At 41.7% G+C, this 24,501-nt stretch overlaps 1 protein-coding gene across 11 annotated transcripts in view; it reads right to left on the bottom strand.

Annotated features, from left to right (window-relative positions):
• The window catches only part of APBB2 (amyloid beta precursor protein binding family B member 2), a 405,670-nt gene that overhangs the window by 229,278 nt on the left and 151,891 nt on the right, over positions 1 to 24,501 (bottom strand). For all 11 annotated transcript variants that reach the window (XM_070451963.1, XM_070451967.1, XM_070451970.1 and 8 more), the window contains one exon: positions 21,039 to 21,144. The gene's annotated coding sequence lies outside the window, so the exon portion shown is untranslated. The remainder of the gene's footprint in view (positions 1 to 21,038; positions 21,145 to 24,501) is intronic.

Here is a 24,501-nt window from a genome sequence, read left to right as displayed (position 1 = left end):
ATGCAAAGATTTATACTCAACAGCAGAAACATCAATACTGCTGAAAAGCTACATCCATCAGCTCAGCCTACTGCAGCGTATTTAGTCCCAAGACTGAGAAAGCCAAACCCCAGGCAATTTACATGCATGTGTGTCAGGCTACCACACAAATTCTGCAGATGAAGCTAGAAGTTAAGATAGATAGATTGGAACGAACTGTTGATGTGACCAAAAGGGCCTCAGAGTCAAATGCAATGATGACATTAATAAAAATGTGGATGCAAAGAAAGAAAGGCTCTTTCTGTGGTGGGCATTGTTTTTGGAAATTGAGGCAGTGCTTCAAGACAAAGTATAGCTACAGTTTTTGTTAACTGTACACAACAAGATTACACCCACCCTGTAAAGAAAGCTTACAAAATAAATTCAAAGCCGGATGTACGCACATAGCTTTCCTTTCTGTGGTGTTATTTCACAAAGACTTGCCAAGAGATCAATCCCTCAGTCACAGAAGTCAGGCTATAAGGTCACCTTGGAAAAAAATTAACTGTATTTCAGTTGGTGATGTAAATGCTACCTCAAATTCTCTCAACTGCCAAAGCATCTTTACCATAAATTCTTCTCTTGTGCCGTCAGTTCCCATGAAATATCTAATGGCTGCTAAAACAAGAGTTTCATTCCACAGTTGTCCAAGTGAATTATATTGTGCTCACGCAGTGTTTTGAAAAGCTGAGATAAATTTATTTTAGTCAATCCCAGATCAACCGCCTCACCATCCCCCCACTCCCTGTTTTTCTTTGGGATTACACTGGACAGTGATGCCACACGGTAACGTGTGTATGTATCAGAGTAAATATGCAATCTAATCAGCACAGCTCTGGACACAGCAAAGCACAATTCTGCTCCTTCGGTTTCAGAAATCAAAAGAGAAAGGCAGGGGGATTCCAAGAAATCAGTCTCAAAAGCATTTTCCATGACTACTTTTTTGAGAAATTTTGAAATTTCCGATATATAATATAAAGGAGGCAAATTCATAGCTAGCTAATGAATTTCAGAACTGTGAAACTCTGCTATTTCCAAAACCCACCGGGTCCAAAGCCTGAATTAAAGAAGTGTTTCTTTGTTCTTCCCCTTCTCCGATGGCTTAACGGATCATCCGGAAATTCACACTGAGGGGTTCTATTTCATCCTGTGTAGGTTATGCTTTCAACCATCGTAAGCAGCACATTTTTTTAAACTTTTACGGTAAGAATCTCTATATAGAGATTCCCTGGGGGTAGAGCAGATAGGAATCCGCCTGCCAAGGCCAGGGACACGGGCTCGATCTCTGGCCTGGGAAGACCCCACAAGCTGTGCAGTGACTAAGCCTTTGGGCCACCACTACCGAGCCCGTGCTCCGGAGCCTGGAGACGGCAAGTACGGAACCCAGGCACCGCAACCACTGAAGCTCTTCACCTGGAACCCGCGACTCGCGGGAAGAGAAGCCACCGCAGTGAGAAGCCCACGCACCGCGATGAGAAGGCAGCCCCTGCTCACTGCAGCTAGAGAAAAGCCCGTGCACCACGATGAGAAGGCAGCCCCTGCTCACTGCAGCTAGAGAAAAGCCCGTGCACCGCGATGAGAAGGCAGCCCCTGCTCACTGCAGCTAGAGAAAAGCCCACGCACTGCCACCACGATGAGAAGGCAGCCCCTGCTCACTGCAGCTAGAGAAAAGCCCGTGCACCGCGATGAGAAGGCAGCCCTGCTCACTGCAGCTAGAGAAAAGCCACGCACCGCAATGAGAAGGCAGCCCCTGCTCACTGCAGCTAGAGAAAAAGCCCACGCACCGCGATGAGAAGGCAGCCCCTGCTCACTGCAGCTAGAGAAAAGCCCGTGCACCGCGATGAGAAGGCAGCCCCTGCTCACTGCAGCTAGAGAAAAGCCCACGCACCGCAATGAGAAGGCAGCCCCTGCTCACTGCAGCTAGAGAAAAGCCCGTGCACCGCGATGAGAAGGCAGCCCCTGCTCACTGCAGCTAGAGAAAAGCCCGTGCACCGCGATGAGAAGGCAGCCCCTGCTCACTGCAGCTAGAGAAAAGCCCGTGCACCGCGATGAGAAGGCAGCCCCTGCTCACTGCAGCTAGAGAAAAGCCCGTCGCACCAGAGGCAGCCCCTGCTCACTGCAGCTAGAGAAAAGCCCGTGCACCGCGATGAGAAGGCAGCCCCTGCTCACTGCAGCTAGAGAAAAGCCCGTGCACCGCGATGAGAAGGCAGCCCCTGCTCACTGCAGCTAGAGAAAAGCCCACGCACCGCGATGAGAAGGCAGCCCCTGCTCACTGCAGCTAGAGAAAAGCCCGTGCACCGCGATGAGAAGGCAGCCCCTGCTCACTGCAGCTAGAGAAAAGCCCGTGCACCGCGATGAGAAGGCAGCCCCTGCTCACTGCAGCTAGAGAAAAGCCCACGCACCGCAATGAGAAGGCAGCCCCTGCTCACTGCAGCTAGAGAAAAGCCCGCGCACCGCGATGAGAAGGCAGCCCCTGCTCACTGCAGCTAGAGAAAAGCCCGTGCACTGTGATGAGAAGGCAGCCCCTGCTCACTGCAGCTAGAGAAAAGCCCGTGCACCGCGATGAGAAGGCAGCCCCTGCTCACTGCAGCTAGAGAAAAGCCCGTGCACCACGATGAGAAGGCAGCCCCTGCTCACTGCAGCTAGAGAAAAGCCCACGCACCGCGATGAGAAGGCAGCCCCTGCTCACTGCAGCTAGAGAAAAGCCGGTGCAACAAGGGCCCAGCACAGTGATTCTCCAGGCAAGAGTCCTGGAGCGGGCTGCCACTTTCTTCCCCAGGGGATCTTCCCGACCCAGTGGTCGAACCCGGGGCTCCCGCGTTGTAGGCAGATGCTTTACCCCCTGAGCTGCCAGGTAAGTCCTCACAATAAATAGAATTCTTTAAAAAAAGAATCTCTACAAGATTATATAATCTCTCAAGTACCTTCTTGATCTAAATTTTTTAACAAATATGGTGGTGTTAGTTGCTCAGTCATGTCCAGCTCTTTGCGACCCGTCAGACTGTATGTAGTCCACCAGGCTCCTCTGGTCCATGGGATTCTCCAGGCAAGAAGATTGTACTGGTTTGCCATGCCCTCCTGCAGAGGATAGTCCCGACCTGGGGATCGAACCCAGATCTCCTGCACTGCAGGCAGACTCTTTACCGTCTGAGCTACAGGGAAGGCCCAACAAATATGGCAAGGTGTAATTAAAAGGGCACTGAATAAACCAGTACCGCACAGTGTAAACTGATAGCCAATCACATTCTAAAGGAAGTATAAAATGGTGAAACGCTGTTGCTCATTTGGAAAAACTGTAACTGACAGCAAGTCAGATGAAAATCAATCCTCCCACAGTTACTACAACACAGCAGTCTGCAGCAGGTACGGAAAAGGAATGAGGCACGTGACTCACTCACTGCCAACAGGGAACTCAACATCCTGCAGAAACACAACACGTGGAACACGGATGCACACCGGACCACAGGCCCCCAAAGAGATTTAAGTGTGAAGGAGGCTGGACAGGTCAGACGGGACCAGTTTCTGCCATATCACTAAGCTTATCATACACACTTAAAAAGTCTTATGTAACATGACTATAGCCACTCTTCTTTTACCAAAGGATATGAGTCAACAATACTGTCAAAGTAACTTCATGCAACTAAGAAACTTTACCACATCTTCTGTACCACACCTTTCCAACCTCACTCATTAAACTGCTGTATTTACGTTTGACCAGTCTGAGTCTCCCACTAGAGTATGAGACAATACAGGTCAGAGGTACGCCCCACAGAACTTTTTTAATACTTAGCTCTTCACACTACTGAACACATAATAACCAATGTATTAATGATGAATGGATGAATGAATGGTAGGTACTACAACAGTAGATATTTATTTGGTGATTTATCTAAATACAAAGATCGATTCTTGACAATAAAACAAAGTTCAGGAGGTTTCTACAAAGCTATATTTCATTAAGAAAATGGTCAAAATTAAGAATAAAAAAATACACAAAAGGGCATTCACTGAAGCATTGTTTATCATAGGAAAAATGCAATATTCTAAAGTCTTCATAAATTGGGCAATGTGCTGTTTTATTATGGTCAAACATGGGATAGATTATGCAACTACTAAAAATGACAAATATGAAGGCCTATATCAGAGGAAAATTAAGATAAAACAATAATAAAATATAAAAGGTCAAAATAAGATGTATACTACAACTATGAACAAATAAAAATATACACATATGTAAAAGAAGAGTGGAAAGAAATGCACACAAAAACACTTGCTTAAGTACTTAGACTTGGAGCTTATAGGTGATTTTTCCACTGTAAACATTTTGTAATACTTTAATATTTATATAATCATTTATAGATCCTATTATAAAACTATCTTGCCATTTACAAATTCTTGTAGCATTTTAACATTGTGTCCAATGGTAATTGTTACAATGATTATTAATAGCGACTTATTTCATCAATCTAACTGCTATTGGAAGATACACTACTATTTTATGTACTAATAAAAACAGAAGTGCTGCCAATAATAGTTGTAGATGGTCAGCAACTGCAAGATACATCAAATTTCAAGAATGTCAAGATGTGAAAGATCTATGTCTTAGAATCAATGAAAAAATAAAGAATAAACAGAATAAAGCAACTGTAAAATAAAAATTAGGCAAGAAACTAACAAATCTATGAGGAAACCGATAGGAATCTCTTAACAAAGTAAATTATTTGAGTCACAAATAAGTCTATATAGAGACTGGGATAATAAATGGAACAAGGACATCATACAACAGGAGTCAAGTCGTCCTCATACCTCTGAGATCAAGTATCTCTGGTCCAAATGGAAATGGATTATTGTTGCTCAGTTACCCAGTCATGTCTGACTCTTTGCAACCCCATGGACTGCAGCACGCCAGGCTCCCTGTCCCTCACCATCTCCCAAAGTTTGCCCAAGTTCATGTCCACTGCATCAGTGATGCCATCCAGCCATCTCATCCTCTGACACTCTCTTCTCCTTCTGCCCTCAATCTTTCCCAGCATCAGGGACTTTTCCAATGAGACGGCATCACATCAGATGACCAAAATACTGGAGTTTCAGCTTCAGCATCAATCCTTCCAATGAGCATTCAAGGTTGATTTCCCTTGAGACTGGCTGGTTTGATCTTGCTGTCCAAGGGACTCTCAGGAGTCTTCTCCAGCACCACAGTTTAAAGGTATTAGTTCTTTGGCACTTTGCCTTCTTTACAGTCCAGCTCTCAAAACCATACATGACCACTGGAAAGACCACAGCCTTATTTGAGTAAATGGATTGTCAAGAAGTAATTAAGGTAACCAACAGGCCTAGACAAGATCTTTTTAGCTTGGGATGGGGGCTTTGAAATGATTGGCTTTGAGTGGCATTCCACTGAAAGCAACGCTGAAACTTCCTATTGGTTTTCAATCACAGAGAGGACCACTGATTGGCTTTGGGTAAAATCTCGAATTCACACGCGAGGGAGTAAGATGGCAAGAGGCAGCAAGTTCACATCAGAGAATGGAATGCCATAGCTCACGAAAGCAGCCTTAAAACTCGCAACTTTTCACCTACTAGCCCTCTAAATTTTCCTCCCTAGGTTCACCTGTTTCATAAATAATTGGCTTTTTTATTTAAAATAATGAAAACTAATCTCATCTGAACTTCTATCAGTTTGGCATGAAGAAAATATAAGGAACTTTACAGTTGGAAACCAAATCATGGGACAGTACTTAAACTATCCCTGAGACAGTAACCACAACAATGCAACAAATTTTAAGAACAAATGTACAATAAGCAGTGAAAGAAAAATATCACCCAAGAAGAAAAAAACAGGCAAGTTCATAATTTTAAAAGCAAATATTATTTAAATCCTTTATACACCTACATATATAAGGTAAAGGGGTCTTATTCACTGCCAAAATGACAAAAACAAAATACAGAAGTCTAATATTAAACTAATATAATTATCAATTTGGTTAGTAGTGTAAGAATGAATAAAAGTCATAAAAGCCAACCTCAGAAAAATCAACAAAGCCAAAAGTTGGCTCTGTAACAGCCCAACAGAACTGACAGAGCTTTAGATTAAAAAAAATAGAGAAGATTCAAATAAAATCAGAAATGAAAAAGAAATTACTACCAATTTTAAAGAAATTATAAAAGAGAATTTAAAGAGAATTATAAAAGAGTACTATCAACAATTGTATGGCAACAAATTTGATAACCTAGATGTCACAAAATAGGTATCTTTCTAATTACCCCTACCAAGATGGAATTATGAAGAAGGAAAATCAGACCTATAACAAGATTGGTCAGAAATCTCAGAAAGAAAAGCCTAGGACCAATGGCTTCACTGGTAAATTCTATCAAACATTTACAGAATTAACATCAATCCTTCCCAAGTCCTCCTAAAAAAAAAAATAAAGACACTTCCAAACTCATTCTATGAAACCAGTATTATATTGACACCAAAGACAGTGCTCTTCAAAAAAAAAAAAAACATGTCCTACAGACCATTACTCTTTATGAACATTGATGGAAAAATCCTCAACAAAATACTAGTAAACAACTCAACAGAATATTAGAAGTAGGATTTATTGCTGGAATGCAAAGATGGTTCAACATATGAAAATCAATCAGTGTAATACACCACATTAAAAGGGGAAAAAAACCACATGATCATCTCAATTGAAGCAGAAAATAAATCTGAGAAAATTCAACACTATTTCATGATAAAAAAAACACTCAACAAATTAGGAACAGAAGAAAACTACATCAACAAAATAAAAGCCTTATATGAAAAGATAACAACTAACAATATACCCAACAGATTAAGATCCATTAAGATCAAGAACAAGGAAAGACTGCCCACTCTTATCACTTTTTTTTCTTGCCATTTCTGTTCAATATAATACTGGAAGTCCTAGCCAGAGCAATTGAGAAAAAAAAGGGGGGAGGGGAGGGAAGCATCCAAATTGGAAAGGAAGAAGTAAAATTATCTCTGTTCACAGATGACATTAAAACCCATCACAGATGTAAAAAACACTAACAATTTCAGGAAAAAAAAATGGTAGAATAAACAAATTCAACAAAGTTATAGAATATAAACACAGAAAAATCAGTTACATTTCTATACACTAATGATAAACAAACCAAAATGAACATTAAAGACAATTTTATATAATAGAATCAGAAAAGAACAAAATATTTAGGAATAAACTTAACCAAAGAGGCAAAAGCCTTATACACTTGAAACTACAAAAAAATATATGAAAGAAATTCAAGTCAAATAAATGAAAAGATATCCTATATTCCTAGATCAGAAAACTTAATATTTTATGTCAATACTACCGAAAGTGATATACAGATTCAGTGGAATCGTTATCAAAACCTCAAAGATATTTCTTTCCAGAAACGGTGAAATTTGTACCTATTTTCTTTTTTAACACATTTCAATGGTGAACTGCTCCAAATTACCAACAAACAATAATAGTTAAATAATCAACCTACAAAGTAACATATTGAGCACTGCAAATTCGAAGCCACCATTCAGCTACACAGAAGATCCAACATTTAAAATACAATGGCATCATCACTAACATTCAGGCTGATAATGGACCAAATTCACAACTTTTTGCATGAGACAATCACAGGGGATACTGGAAAGCCTGTTTGCCACTGCACGTGAAAAGCACACCAACAGAGCAGAAGAGTAGCAGATAATGGGTGGAACGGCTCCTTCCAGCAAGATCAACGCCCGGGTCTCCACAGAGCAGCTAGAGTCACAGACCGGGGCAGTGTCTGGGAAGGTCGTCACCATCATCAGATACAGAGTTCAATTATAGAGAACTATATACCTACAGAGCGACATATAACCATATAGATATATAGAGTTCAATTATATAGAGAACTATATACCTACAGAGCGACATATAACCATATAGATATATAGAGTTCAATTATATAGAGAACTATATACCTACAGAGCGAAATATAACCATATAGATATACAGAGTTCAATTATATAGAGAACTATATACCTACAGAGTAAAATATAACCATATAGATATATAGAGTTCAATTATATAGAGAACTATATACCTATAGAACTAAATATAACCATATAGATATATAGAGTTCAATTATATAGAGAACTATATACCTTAGGAATGAAATATAACCATATAGATATATAGAGTTCAATTATATATAGAGAGAGTTCAATTTGTTCAAAAATTGTTCTGTGTATGATTTTTAGGAGTTATAGATGCACAGAATTCCTGACTGACAAGGACCTTTAAAATCATATTGCATGTGAAAATCATTTTCAGGATAAGCAAATGACAACTCCTGGAAGGAATGCTTGCTTATACAATGCTAGGTCACACAACTAGCAGTTAGCAAAACCAGGCCTAGAACTCCCGTTTCCTGTGTTCCTCCATCTTTCCTAATAAAACTCTTTAAGGTTGGGAGTACCACTTTAGTTTGCTGGCAGAAAAAGTCTCCACACAAAATGATTTACTTGGTCAGTTTTCAAAATGATTACCACAGTAAGTTAGTTAATTGTCTATTCCCCAATACAAAATAAAAAGGTTAAAAATTTTTTTCTCTTGGGATGAGAGCTTTTAGGAACTCTTAGCAGCTTTCAAATACATAATACAGTATTGTTAACTACAGTCACATGCTGCAGATTACATTCCCATGACTTATTTATCTTATAACTGCAAGTTTGTACCTTTTAATTACTTCTCCCTACCCCTAAACCCCTCACCTCAGACAATCACCAATCCGTTCTGTTTCTCTAAGTTCAGGATTTCTTTAGATTCTACATATAAGTGAGATTCATACAGAATGTGTCTTTCCCCGTATGACTTATTTCACTGAGCATAATGCCGTCAAGGTCCATCCATTCCATTACAAGTAGTAAGATTTTCTTTTTTCTTGATGTCTGAGAAAACAGTTGATTGGATATATATGTCACAGCTTCTTTACCCATCCGTTCAGCTGTTGATGGACACTTGGATGTCTTAACTATTGTCAACAATGCTGCAATGAACATGTGGGTGCAAATCTCTCTCCCACACAGTGATTTCAATTCCTCTGGACATATACTCAGCAAATGGAACTGCTGCATCTCATGGTGGCCCCATTTCCAGTTTTTTGAAGACCTCCATGCTGTTTTCCATAGTGGCTACATGATTTTACAATCCCATCAGCAGTGCACAAGAGCCCCTTTTTTCCACATCCTCACCAACACTTTCATCTCTTGCATTTTTCTTAACAGTTTGTTCATTTCATTTTCGGTTGTGCTGGGTTTTCATTCTGCATGCAGGCTTTCTGTAGCTGCAGTGAGTGGGGGCTACTTTTCATGGTGGTACACGGGCTTCTCACTGTGGCCGCTTCTCTTTTTACAAAGCAGATTCTAAGGCGCGTGGGCTTCGACAGCTGCAGCACACAGGCTCCGCAGTTGCAGCATAGGGTCGAGGGTGTGCGGGCTTCAGGAGCTGTGGGAGGCAGGCTCCACCGTTGTCGCGCACGGGCCCCAGAGCATGCGGGCTTCAGGAGCTGTGGGAGGCAGGCTCCACAGTTGTCGCGCACGGGCCCCAGAGCATGCGGGCTTCAGGAGCTGTGGGAGGCAGGCTCCACCGTTGTCGCGCACGGGCCCCAGAGCATGCGGGCTTCAGGAGCTGTGGGAGGCAGGCTCCACAGTTGTCGCGCACGGGCCCCAGAGCGTGCGGGGTTCCGCAGTGGTGGCACACAGGCCCCGCAGTTGTCGCGCACGGGCCCCAGAGCATGCGGGGTTCCGCAGTGGTGGCACACAGGCCCCGCAGTTGCAGCTCACGGGCCCCAGAGCATGCGGGGTTCAGGAGCTGTGGGAGGCAGGCTCCACCGTTGTCGTGCACGGGCCCCAGAGCATGCGGGGTTCCACAGTGGTGGCACACAGGCCCCGCAGTTGCCGCGCACGGGCCCCAGAGCATGCGGGGTTCCGCAGTGGTGGCACGCAGGCCCCGCAGTTGCAGCTCACAGGCCCCAGAGCACAGGCTCCGTAGTCGTGATGCACAGGTTTAGCTGCTCCAAGGCAAGTGGGATCTTCCCCTACCCGGGATCAAACCCATGTCCCCTACATGGGCAGGTGGATTCTTACCTACCATACCACCAGGGAAGTCAATATCTCTTGTATTTTTAATGACGGCCATTCTAATAGGTATGAAGTGATCACAAAACATTTTCTTTAAGATTCTTGACCACATCAGTATGTGCCCAATATGATTAAACCGACTCACCCCTGCCTTAGGAAAGGAACCTCCTAGGATTATATGGAAGCCTTCGTATTGACTCTCGACTCTTTGATAGCTGTGGTGCTTGTCATCTTGTGTGCGCTCACTCAGTCATGTCTGACTCTTTGTAACCCCATGGACTGTAGCCCACCAGACACCCCTGTCCATGGGATCTTCCAGGCAAGAATACTGGAGTGGCCTGCCATTTCCTTCTGCAACATTGTCATCCCATTCCTGGCGAAAGCAGTTAGGATCTGCCCTGTGAGAGGTGGACTTGCCAATGTCAACTATCCTGGGAAGAGGCAGAGCTAAGAAATTAATATGAGAAAGCAAAGACCTGGCAGAAGGAAGAGGGAAACGCTCACTCTTCCAGAGCCTTAATCTATTCGATGCCTGGGCTCTGCAACCAAATATGCTGACAGTCACTTCTGGAGGGGGCGATGGGGGCGGTGTCGAAGCCAGAGAGGCAGGCTCGTGAGGGTTGGTCTCATTCTGCCACATCTAGTAGCCAATTTTATGGGACTCTCAGGGTTTCGTTAAAAATCATAAACTCAACTTTTATCTACTATAGGGAATTAAGGACATGTTTCCAAGCTAGAGGTGTGGTGTAAAATGGGAAAGCAGAGGCCCCCATTTGCGACCCCATGGAAAGGAGCCCATGGGGTTGCCAAGAGTAGGACACAACTGAGCTTGACTAGCATGAAAGATAACCCTGGAGGGAAAAGGAAACTGCGGGACCTGAAGGTAAATGCGTCATCATCTCATAGAACACGGAAGAGACTGGTCCTAATGAGCATGACTCTAATCCTATCCAGCCCTCATACTGCAATTATTGTCAAGCATTTCCTGAATACCTAAAAGGCTTTTACGTACATCTGTGTGACAAAATACTAGTTCATGTCTTCAAATATACGTATACGAACTATAAAACCAATTTAATCCTATTTATTAGGAGAAAAACCCCAACATATATTCTATTAGTACGCTCTGAGTCCCTATGTGAATGCCTCATTTGATTTTCAACAAAAGACACACCTAAACAGACTTAAGAAAAAAACCTGAATTCAACAATTTCCCCTCCACTCATTTATTTAAACCTCTGACCAAACCTCTGTTCTAAGAAATTATTTCTACTATCTACTTGGAAAACAAATGAGAATGCATCTAAATTAAATTACCACTGTTGTGGAAACACTGAAACTCTAAATAAAAACTAGTGATCATGACAAAATTTTCTCAAAGGATGCTAGATTACCCCAACACCATTCATCTTCAGGACAACCTTTAAATGCCCATTTTCATATGGCTGTGCCAGCTACTGGTGCTTCCTCGGTAGCTCAGCTGGTAAAGAATCCAGGACCTGCAATGCAGGAGACCACAGTCATACTCCCGGGTTGGGAAGATCCCCTGGAGAAGGGGCACACACTCCAGTATTCTTGGGTTTCCCTGGTGACGCAGTCAAGTAAAGAATCCACCTGCAAGGTGGGAGACCTGCGCTTGATCCCTCAGTTGGGAAGATCCCCGGGACTGAGGGAACGCCTACCCACTTCAGTATTCTGGCTTGGAGAATCCCCATGGACAGAGGAGCCTAGCAGGCTGCAGTCCATAGGGTCGCAAAGAGTTAGACACAACTTGACTGAGTGATTATGCACATGCCAAACATTAATTAAAGTTCTTTTTGTTGAAATTGGCTTATACCTCTCTACATCCGAATCTTTTCAGGTACTGCCTATTTTCTCTTCTTTCTATTTATGAGAGATCAGACAGTAGTCTAATACATAATTTTATGAGTACTACATCCACATTCATTCATCAAAGCAGCCTGAACACTGTAAAGATTTTTTTTTTTTAAAGATACAGAATGCCACCAAATCCCCTTATCAGTAGGGTGGCCATTTAATTTATCATCCAAACCAGAACACTTGATACTGAGAGGGGGCATCATCAAAAACAATACCAGGCAGCGGGCACAGTCAGGACCGCCCCAGCAAACTGACACCTATCGGCCACCCTACTTATTAAAGAGCCATCACCGCACTTAAAAGCTGAAAGTCTCAAAAAGGTGAAATAAAGTTCATGATTGGAAAGGGGACAAGAGTGGGTTCACACGTGAACAGAAAGTCAGAAGAGTCCAATTAGAAGGTGACAAGAAAGCCGAAGCCTCTCTCAAGCATCCACACCCAATGGCATTTCCAGGTTCCCTAAGCACCACTCCTCCCCTCCTCAGACATTAACACGGTTTGTCCACGTGAATCAAGTCTGTCTTATGGCAAGTGCTCCCCTTGCTTATTTATCGGCTTATTTCACTGCGACCCTCCCACTCCTCTTTGATACCACCTTATCTCACCCTTCCTACCCACCAAGCATCCGAGTTTCTTGCCCCTCTCTTCCTTATTTTATGTCCCGTCACTGAACCAATAAACCAGAGTTACTGGGAACTCAGCACAGGCACTGTGCTAAGTTCTCCAACATAAAAAGGGGATTCCAAAGGTGAATTAGATTCAGTCCTCGGCAGCTCGCTGCTCAAACTTTTGTTCACCACACTGTTTAAAACTCCATAGAGTTTCACTCCAGCCTCCATTCCTGCATGTCCTAAGCAGCCCAACCAAGGAGTACAGATGCCAAGCTTCCTAGTGAAGCCACCCCTCTGTTTATTTGTGGATAATCGATGAAAAGAAGAATAAACTCTACAACTTTGGTTAAGGCCTCAAAATTTCCACATCTGAAAAAACTTTATAAAAGCTATTCTGCTCTCCCACCCAAGACACTGAGGTTCTGGGGGGCAACAAACACTCTTTCTTGCATTCCTAGTTCCTCCTTGAAGCTGGTGAAGGATTATGACTTGCCCACCACTGAATTTCCAGCACCCTGCAGAGTGTGTCCAGCACAAAACAGATAATAAATATCTGCTGAATAAATGAATGAATCAGGGCTCATGATTTATCAACTGTTTTATATTCCAATCCTCAAGATCTTTGCTCCATTGATCATTTCCTCGGAAAAGTCAGTCCCATCTCCCTATCCCACCAGCTCCATCTCCCCGCCATAGAAACAGCTTTAGTTCAGTTGCTCAGTCGTGTCCGACTCTTTGTGACCCCATGGACTGCAGCACGCCAGGCTTTCCTGTCCATCACCAACTCCCAGAGCTTGCTCAAACTCATGTCCATTGAGTCGGTGATGCCATCCAACTATCTCATCCTCTGTCGTCCCCTTCTCCTCCTGCCCTCAATATTTCCCAGCATCAAGGTCTTTTCTAAGGAGTCAGCCAAAAACCCAAGATCAAATCCCAGTCACTCAATAGCAATGCAATCCCTGAGCAAGTTTTCTCAGCATTTTCTATGCCTTATTTCCCTTATCTCTAAAATAGAGATGGCACTATCACATTTGCAAGGCTTCTGTATATTTGTGAGATCTGAACACACTTCATGTAAAGGTCCAGGCAGGAACCCAATAAATGTGTGTCAGATGAAAGAATAAATTGCCATTCTGTTCTCTGGCTCCAGATCAAAATATAACCATCAAAACGTAATTTGCCAAAGCTGGTCTTCATTTAACCACAGATATGCACTTGGAGTCGTAACACACAACTGGAGCCTGTCCACTGTGGAACATCAAAGGGACAGCGTAACATCTGCTCTTAAATGCAGGGAAACAACAGTTAGTTCACAAGTAAAAGGGAAAGGGATAAGACGGGATTTTATTTTCCCTGCCAGGGTATCCATGTATTAAGGGACTACCAGCTTACAGCAGACTGAAGCTTTTTTGCAAGGTCACATAGTTGGGGGAGGTAACCCTGGCAGTGGTTTTTAAATTCAGTGTTTATCGACAGCTCCTGCTTTCATGATCAAGAATGTACCGGCCAAGTCTGCCCTTCCTTCGAAGTGCAGAACTTAGCAGTCAAGAAGTGCAAGAATCAGACTGAGACTAAGGAGCATTTTCATCCAATGTGCTCGCTCTTCTAGCAATCTAAGACACTAAACCTCAAGAGGGAATAACCTCACAGATCTCTGTGCAAGCTGAAATTTATGAAATGCATGCCTGCGATGGCCAGGACACATTTGTCTCTGTTGTAGAGCCAGGCCCTGAGACCCATTCTCCTGCGGCCTCCTTCCCGCCAGGCTGAGCAGCAGCCAGGGGAATGGCTGCCTGTGCTCTCAGACACCTGGGCCTGCCAGGAGAGCTATTTACGAGCCCTCACCTTCCTCTTTTCCAGTAACCGAGGCAGAGAAGCTACGAACATTCCCCAGGGTTTGCTTTCCTCCCTCACTGCTCACTTGTGCTACTCACTTGGAAGATGAAAGAAACCCCAGAGCTTTTCAAATCCCAGTGGCAATGTTGATCTCACATAACATTTTCCATTTTCTTTGGAAAATGTTTTCTTTCCTACTCTCTCCAGCATACAGAACATGAAGCAGTCTAAACTACCTCCTTGGAGCACACAGAAGTAAACACAATAGTTACAAGAGAAGGTGAACGCTGGCTTAAAAACAGCCAAGGGTCATCGTAGGATAAACATGTGCTCTAATACAGAACCATCACGTTCTGTCTTACAAGTTCACAATTCTGGCCTTTCAAGAATATCTGAGCAAAAGTGGCTCCCATCTGAATACAGGTATTTTTTCCCCATATACTCAATGAACCAGGTACACGAATCTACTATCATAACCTGGTTTCTTATCCATTCTCATGTTACAGATGTTTTCTTGCTGTGAATCACAGAGTTCGTAAGTCAAGAAACTAGGGTGCCTGACTCCAAGGATCTCCTATAATCTGCCCTGAACCAGAAAAGTACTACTGTGTGTTGCCGAATCTGAGTCCAGCCACTCCCCAGCTCTGTGACATTAGACCAGTCACTCAACAGTAGTGCCCGTCAACACAAGGGCTCCACTTATTTTTAGAAACTGAGGTCCTCACCTACATGAATGAAACAGTAGTATTTTTTTATGGACTCAAAAATATTATTTAAGACAGTTTCATACCTACCATAGCAGAGGAGCAGCAAGACAGCTTTACAGTCTCCAAAAGGCATAGAAGTGTGTTTTAGTCTCAGCTTCCAAACTTAGTCCAGTTTTGGACAGCAAGTCATAAATTAATTTTCAGACAAAATGGCAATCAGGAATTTCCTGAAACTTTCGAGATCAATCTAGATATCAAACTACTAAATAAGTAGGTAGATAAATAAATATTACACTAAAATCCAATGACCTCCCCCCTTTAAAGTTACACTTGACATAACTGCGACAGAAGCTTTACATATATAATTTTAAAATATTGAATTTTAGGAGACAAAATATCTTGAGATTATTTACTTTACCATTGCAAAATTTACTGAGCAAAGAGTTATGAAAAACATACAAAAAACGTGAATGGGACTGGATCCCAGTGCTCAAGACCTGTGTGTGTGTGTGAGTGTATGAGTGAGTGTTTGAGTGTGTGTGTGAGTGTGTGTGTGAGTGTGTGTGAGTGTGTGTGTGTGTGTGAGTGTGTATGAGTGTATGAGTGATTGTGTGTGAGTGTGTACACATGCACGTGCATACACACACTCTCAGAGCTCTGTGGTGTCCGACTCTTTGCGACCCCATGGACTGTAGCCCACCAGGCTCTTCTGACCATGGAATCTTCCAGGCAAGAATAATAGGGCGGGTTGCCATTTACTCCTCCAGGGGATCTTCCCGACCCAGGGATCAAACCTACACGTCCTGCTTGGTAGGCAGATTGTTTACCCCTGTGCCACCTGGCAAGTCCCCCTCAAGACTCCAGTTTATTAAACATTATGTAAGTAACTATACCCAAGTTAAAAACTATAAAAGAATCAGAACATATCATCAGAGAGATTCAAATAGGGTATTAAGGGAGTTTTGACACAAAGAAAAGATTACTTCTAAGAATAGCAAGGTAGTTAAAACCATAAATGTGAGAGTCATAGAGAATTGGGCTTAAGTCTTGACCACTCCACTCCCCAGCTATGTGACACTGTGAGTGAAGTGAAAGTTGCTCAGTCATGTCCGACTCTTTGCAATCCCATGGACTATACAGTCCATGGAATTCTCCAGGCCAGAATACTGGAGAATACTTTCCCTTCTCCGGGGGATCTTCCCAACTCAGGTATCAAACCCAGGTCTCCCACATTGCAGGCAGATTCTTTACCAGCTCAGCCACAAGGGAAACTAACTTGTCTAATGTCTAATGTGACATTAGACAAGTTATTTAACCTCACGGAGCCTCAGTTTCAAAATCCTTATAATAGGGCAATAACATCTACCTCTCAGAACTGATGTAAGAGTAAATAAGATAAAATATGTAAAATTCTTAATACAGTTCCCAGCACACTCCCAGGGTTAACTGCTAGCACTGGCTTTCAGTCCCAAACCTATTATTTCTTCTTACCAGTTAACTGCTCTGGTCCAAGGTCCTGCTAGACCCTACTAACCAGTCTCCTTTAAAAGCGGCACAATGGACTTTGAGAAAATAGGGAACATGCCGAAGGCCATGTAAATCCCCTATTCCTCGGGGAATGACTGCCCCTCCTCCACGGGCTCGTGACGTTTGTGAGTCTATCTTCTCTACCAGCTCTCCGGAGTCGGATGGGCACTGCCTGGGATTTGAAGTTAGACAGATTACAGTTAGAATCCTAACTCAAACAGTTTTTAGCTGTGTGAATGTCGGCAAGTTCCTTTCCCCTGAGTTTCAATGATCTCTACCCCAAGAATTCCTGGGACAATCCAGTGACTCAATCCTTTGATTTCCATACTTATTCAGACAGTGGAACCAGTCTAAGGGCAGATCAGAATTCTTAGTATATTTAATTGTACCACGTGAACTAAGAACTATCCTACTAGGAGAAATGACAACCACCTTATACGCATTGTTGTTTTGTTGGTGATGTTTAGTTGACAACTCTTTGCAACCCCATGGACTAGAGCCCACTAGACTCCTTTGTCCATGGAGTTCTTCAGGCAAGAACACTGGAGTAGGTAGCCATTTCCTTCTCCAGAGCATCTTCCCAACCCAGGGATCGAACTCACGTCTCCGGAATTGGGAGGCAGATTCTTTACCACTGAGCCATGAAGGAAGCCCCATATTATATGCATACTGGTTCCCAAATTTTATGTGTGTGTGCGCCCACATGCACATATGTGTATAGATACATATACACACATGTTTTTTAAATCACTGTTCTAAATTGATCAATTAAATGCTTCTTGTTTACTAACTTATTTTCCCATTTGCTAATTTAACTTAACAAGTAGTAGCGGATACCAAAAGTTCAGGAAAAAATAATAAAAAAACTTAAAGATGAGAAAATTCTACTCATGATTTATTTTGGAAGAGATGGATCAATGAATATCATTACTGATGTTAGTGGTCAAACACCTCATTTAAGAATATCCAGCTCACTGTTCGTCACATAGTACACATTGAATAAATGTAATTTGAATCTGAATTTGAAACTCAAATTAAGTTCTTTGAAAGCAAGAGCGCATCTCATTCATCTCTGAACAATGAGCTCTGAACACGGTGCCTGGCCCAAGGTGGTCGTGCAAAGAATATTGGTTTAATAAATGAACCTAAAACTGAGAAGGCGGACAAAGATCTGTAATACATTTTGCATCTCCAACTAATGTGAATTTCAATCTGTTCCAATAAATTATATCCCAAAGTCTACGAAATGTTCCTTCTGTACCCATCACCTCTTCTGAGATATTTAGAGCTTCTTGGGAGTGAGGTAGAATCCTTCCTTAGGCACAGAAATATGGATGAAGACAGCTAAGCAGGAGGAACATGTCACCATGCTCCTGTAACATAACAAAGGGACCAAGAAGACGCAAAGCTTTATACACAGGGCCTGTCAAACAGGGACATTTACCACTCTGAACTCATATTTAGTCCCACAAGCCTCCTACTCAGAACATGTCTGGTTATAGTAAACACCCTAGAGATTGTAGAAGGCGAATTCTAGTCTATTACTTGTTTGCAGATGAAAAACTCTCACCATATACTTCACATATTTATACTCCCTTCTAACTGAAAGCCAGGATCACCTCAAATTAAACAAAAGGCTAAGATCCACTTGTTTCTCTTTCACTAAAAATGATATTGTAGACAAACATTTATTAGCATGGGAATTCATGATTTATTAAGTGAAAAAGAAAAGGTACCAAATAATTCATAGCATATTCTACACTGGCAGTATTAACATAAAAATAAACACACATATATATTAAACACGAAAATAAAATAGAAGCTACTTTCTACTTCTTTTTTCAAAAGTGCATCTCATCTTGTCATAGACTCAAGTTTTCAGAAACCTACTTCAAATAATTTAATACTTGAAACAAGGAAGACTTTGAAAACATGTTTGTGATTAGGAAAAAAAAAAACTCCAGGACAAGTGGGAGTTCAAAGGAAGCAGGGCGGCTGTTCAGGGTTCTGAACTCCCCCTAAAACTGTGCATTTACCCCCCAAGGTAAGTCACTAATTCATTTACGTATCTCTGATAAGGGCTTCCCAGGTGGTGCTGGTGGCAAAGAACCTGCCTACCGATGCAGAGATTTAAGAGACGCGGGTTTGACCCCCGGGTTGGGAAGATCCCCGGGAGGGTATTCACCCATACCAGTATGCCTGCCTGAAGAATCCCACGGACAGAGGCCTGGCAGGTTGCAGTTCACAGAGTCGCACAGACTTGGACACAACTGAAGCAACTTGGCACGCATGCACGGCTTCCAAAGCGCCATCAGAGACATCCACCTGTGACGGCTGTGCATTTCAGAAGGGACCTGCCTCTACCTTCCCCTGCCCTGCCTTCTCCGCTGTTTACCTCCACACAGCTAGTCCTTCACCACTAGACCTATGTGTAGCACCCACATTATAGTCACCTTCTCTTTACACTTCAGAGTCACCTGTGAACATCCTTTGTGCATACACATTCTCGCCTATGGCATCCGTTTCAGTAAGCAGGGATTCTCCTGCCGTGGTCCCTCTGCTAACACAGGGACTGTCTTGAGTTTATTGCGGTGATCGAAGGTCCTACCAATGCCTTGCTTCTACAAAACGGAAAAGTAACTTTTACAGCAATGTCACAAAGGGAACATTCTGGTGTAACAGAAGGAAAATATTTCACCAGGGACTATGTAAAATTTTAAAGAAATGCTAAATCATTTGAAATGCAGTCTAAGTAGCTCACTTTCTGGGGTTGTTATATTTCCAATCCAAACACCACTGCAAATATTGAGATCCTAAAGCCCAGAGAATTAATCTTTTGCTCTTTTCGTTCCACTTCTGTGAACAGATTGGTGACTTGCAACATAATCCTCTTTCAAATATCCTTCCAGGATGGAATAACAACTAGACCACATAGGATTTCCATTATTTTAAGGTCAATACGTGAATACAAACTAAAAAACTCAACTATTAATAAACATATTGCTATTCTTTTTTAAAAATTCCACTGAAATTTTAAAAAAATACCACAGTATATCACTACTGCCAATATTTCACTATAAACAGAAGAGTGTTTTTGGAGAAAATTTTCAAAGTCTTTGCTTTCAATGAATTTATATTTTAGCAGACTTCATACCTCTCAGAAAGTGTTTTCGTGGTGTGTGTATATTCTGTGGTGTGTATAATATTTTTTCAGTATGACTGTCTTACTTAACTTCAAGAGAGTCATAACTTACCTTACTGTAATTATTTCCATATAACAAACAATTTAGTTATAAATAAATCTACATGACAAACAACATAATAATAAGATCTGATCTTACTGTTTAATGCTTCTATGAACCTTCTAAAGTTCTTTTATCTTGTTTTGTTTTAGGAATGTTTCAACTATCTCATTTGTACTGTCAGAAATGTAAAGGAGTTACAATACACAAAAAATACAAAGTTTAGAAAACTATCTAGTGATTTACGGAGCAAACAGTTCCTATTGTCAATGATATTGTTTTTGGAACACACCAGAAAGGAGGTGTGGGTGAGCACACGTGAATGAGCCTGAGTGTGTGTGCTATTTTGTTCACATTCTTAGGGGCCACTCATATTTCCAAGTAATATCTACAAGAAAGCAGACTCATTTTATTATTCTTAGGGCCCATTTTACCTTTCTTTTCAAAAAGATCAGGGAATAAAACTGAACTTTATGGCACTAAATAAGTTTTTCAGTCAGGGCATTCCTAAAAGTGTCTCAAACTATCTTCAAGTTTCTCTAAGTTGTAAAATAATAAAACTGACAGGTGCATCAATTCTTCCAAAGCCAAGCTACATGAGGGACTTACTGAACAAGTGAATTTAAACTTTATTTTCCTTTCCAGACAAGAAAAGAACCAGATGGATTTCATTCTAATCCTAAAGAATTCAGAACCAAAGAGCTTATTTAAAAGTCTAAAATACCTGAAGCTCAGAAAACTGGACTTGCTTTTCTATCATACCATATTACACTCTTACCTTCAGAATTTATCTTCTGAACACCTGGTAAAAGATTTTATCACAACCTTGAGGACTCAGACTGTGAAATCCCAAAGAAATGACACAATGCAGAAAGTCAGCCCAATATCTTGGAAGGTTTTTGTTTTTTTTTTAAAGGTTCCTGAGTCCCTTTCCATGTTTCAAGCCCATAAGCACATATAAAAATTTATAAAGCCAGGAAAGAAAGGAAGCAGAAAAGTGACAGACACATTGTTAACTTTCTGAGAGAAATGTAACGGAATTTTTTAAAAAGCAAGTTAGAAAAACACTTACTTTTCCCAGGTCTTTGGTGCGAAGCTCAGAAGGCAAGTTCCCTTTTCCCACAAAGTCCTGTTAATTGCTAGCAATGACTCAGGGAGGTCAGGCAGCCCCAATATATCTAGAAATTGTGTAGAGACAAAAAGTTAACGAAGTCAGATTACAAATTAAAAATCAAAATACCACATAGCTATTCAGAGTCTCTATGCATAATTAAAATACAGATTTCACTGGAATATCTAAATGATGAACTGTGTTATCTGCTTTTCTTTCAGAACAGTACTAACAAGACTTGCTAAATCTAGGTGGTGTTTTGACTTGTCGCCTTATTAAAGCTACTGAAGCGGGAACCAGCAAGGCTCTTGGCAACCATTCACGGTAAAAATGTCCTTCTCGGGGAGTCATAAAAAGCGACTGAGGGAGGATCTGGACTTCTAATTATACTTCGACTTGGGAGGGAAGGTCTTCTGAAATCACACTTGCCTGCCCCACCTTCCAAAGATGAGCTCATCTCACAAACACAGAAGCAGGTTGTAAATAGACATGAACAGTAACAACTTCAGAAATTCATCAACAACTTATAAATGCCAGTCAGATGTGCCCACTTAAGCACACTTCACTTTTGCAGGTGGGAATGAGAAGAGTCTTGTTAACTTTTTTCTAATGAAACAGAAAATCTGAAAATTCTGTGTGATGATGATCTCACTTAAAACATCAGTTACTTCCTCCCACAATCTTGCACATGAATACATAGGTAGTAACTCATTCATAAGATAAACGAGTTTCAGTAGGTATCACAGACGCCACAGGTAAATCACAATCTGAAGTCAAAACCTGTCAGGCTCTCCCGCACTGACCAGGCTGCACACAAGACGTTATTTTAAGAAGCGTGATAAACTTGTTTAAACGTTGTAGGGGACTGAGAAACACGTCCATGAGGAGGAGGCAGGAGGTGCTGTCACCACAGGCAGTCAGAGACCCACAGGCATCAACGGGCATCACTTGCGATTACGGCCCCGGTCACAGTTTAGAGTGTTACATGACGCAGTGTGGACTCCCGAGCCAGGTTTTTCTGTTTTTACAGGAACATCCCTGAGACATCAGTGAAGTACCACACGGCACACTCAGTTCTCCTCTAACTCTCGTGTTTGATATCACAGGGAACAACTTGAGCATAACTCGACGTTCTCATTTGTTTAGGCATGATTTCACACTGCAGGAAACACACGGCAACAGCAGGAGGCTGCACGGGGCGGAACCCAGCTGCCCAAGGTTGCAAAGAATGCACCAAGCCACACCTCAAACACCTGCCAGTGACCGCAGCTCCCCGCGAGGGTGCCAAGCCACGGTCCTCCACGCCGGCTGTCCCGACTTTGCTTCTGATTTCAGATCACCCACCCTGCCACCACCTCACAGCGGCTCACAAGCCGTAACCCTCCCAGGGCCTCCGTCCACAGGAGATGTCAGGGTTTGCTCAAGGTAAAGTGCTGTACTGTGCTCTTTATCTATTTATTTCTTAACCCAACAAATATGGGTAAAATTGTGCTCCAATTTTTATCCAGTTCCCATTCTTTTTTTTTTAACCTTTAACCAACAAAGGTTTTGGAGTGTATGTCCCTAATCCCACTTTTCCCTTGAGCACTGGTAGGGGGAGGGTGGGGCGGGGCGGCGAGGCAGCGTGTTATGATTCTGCGTAGCATGGCGGTTTTTAGAAACACATGCATTGCACTTTAGCAGAACTGACTGTATAATAACCACTGTTTATAAGGATGCTTGTGATTTAAATCAGAGGAGTTAAATTATGATTTTCATATATTTTCATTATGTTAAAGACAATAGCAATATATGTCATACAATTTTAGAAAGAATCTCACTCACATTTCAGTGAGTAACAGTAACAGTAACCTAGTGTGAACACTTTTAAGGGTGCTTCAGTTACGTGAAAAATTTATTTATTAGAAGTTCCCTGATGGTCTTATTAATAAATAGGGCGTTACTGTACCATTCTGAGAGACCAACATGATGGTGTTATAAAGACAGATTCTCGCAGAGGAGGAGTTATCCGGAATTGCTAGAGAGGACAAACTGAATTACTTGTCATTCCTTGAAACCAATAAATCTTTAAAAGATTGAATTTATCCTTTAAAAAAGTCCAAGATGTACACAAAGATATGTACAAAAAGTTTTCCATTACAATAACATATTAAACAATTTTAAAACAAATGTTTGGCAATGGATAAACAGTTTTTTTAAATCTGTAAGATACTTAACAAAATGAGAAAATGTTTCTAAGCAGTGTTCACTGGGGAGTGCTGGCTATAGGATGGATGATACGTTCAATGTGATCCCAATTTTTTTAAAGTATTTATATCTAGAAAAAAAGACTCTAATGAAAACAAGTCAATATTTGAATAGTTGCTAATTAAAGATAACAAAAATAGAGTAGAATAATTTTTACTTTCTTTGCATTTTCCTGTGGTATCCAAATTTTCCACATAATCAAGTCTACTTTTACAGTTAGAAAGAACAATATGCTATATAAAAATAGGACGAAGGCATCTGGTGGGAAAAAACTCTTTTTATCCCACTTTAATTTCGAATGTGAATCCAGCCAGTAAAATGAACACCAGCCCAAGAACAAGGACACCAGATGCTACCTCCACAAGCATCAACAGTCACAGAAAGTATTTTCCATCTCATAATCCAAAGGCAAATACAGTCCCAAAAGAGATGTTCAAAGTATGTAGATCAGTTATAAAAGCCAAAATATAATTTCCTTTTACTGGCTAGAAGAGTTATGGATTTAGTAAAATCCAGATTAAGGAAGATTTTTAATTATATAATTACATATAAGCTGTTTTAATGTCTGAAAGAAATTTAGTGATGAATGAAGAAACTGTGCTCTGGATATAACTCCTTTCAAACAAGATCAAGATTAAAGAAATACAAGAAGCAATGGCTTTGGTTATGGGGATGAATGCCTCACCACGGGGAGCTTTCAACAGAAAGTAAGAAAAGAGAAGTAAGAAAAGAAAAGAAAAGATCTTTATGACCTCCAAAAGAACTGTTATATTACAATTTCCCCGATAACCATAAAACTGGGCTTTGAAAATAACTCATTTGCCAGAAATGGTGATTCCTTAGTCATCAGTCCGCTTAGTTTAATCCCGTGCACTGAAATCCCGTAAGACCTGAATGGGCAAAGTACTCAGGAGTCAAGGGCTAACGTGGGACAATCTGGCCACCACACACTTGAGTTCACTTCCTTATGCCCGCCAGCAGCACATTTAAACCATGCGCCCCTTTTCATTATCAGTGTGACCTGACTAGCTTATCAAATACCAAGGAACTATTTGGTGTAGAGCAATTGCTTTAGTCACCACTCTCCATCCTCAAGAATGCACTGAGCGATAAAAATCAGGGGCGGGAGGGGTGCTGTTTCACAAAATTACAAAGCATCTGTAACATGTAATGTATA

Source organism: Odocoileus virginianus, chromosome 21, assembly GCF_023699985.2.
Source record: "Odocoileus virginianus isolate 20LAN1187 ecotype Illinois chromosome 21, Ovbor_1.2, whole genome shotgun sequence".
Classification (NCBI taxonomy): Eukaryota; Metazoa; Chordata; class Mammalia; order Artiodactyla; family Cervidae; genus Odocoileus; species Odocoileus virginianus.
The sequence above is the reverse complement of the archived record's forward strand: the minus strand, read 5'-3'. Positions and strand labels throughout refer to the sequence as shown.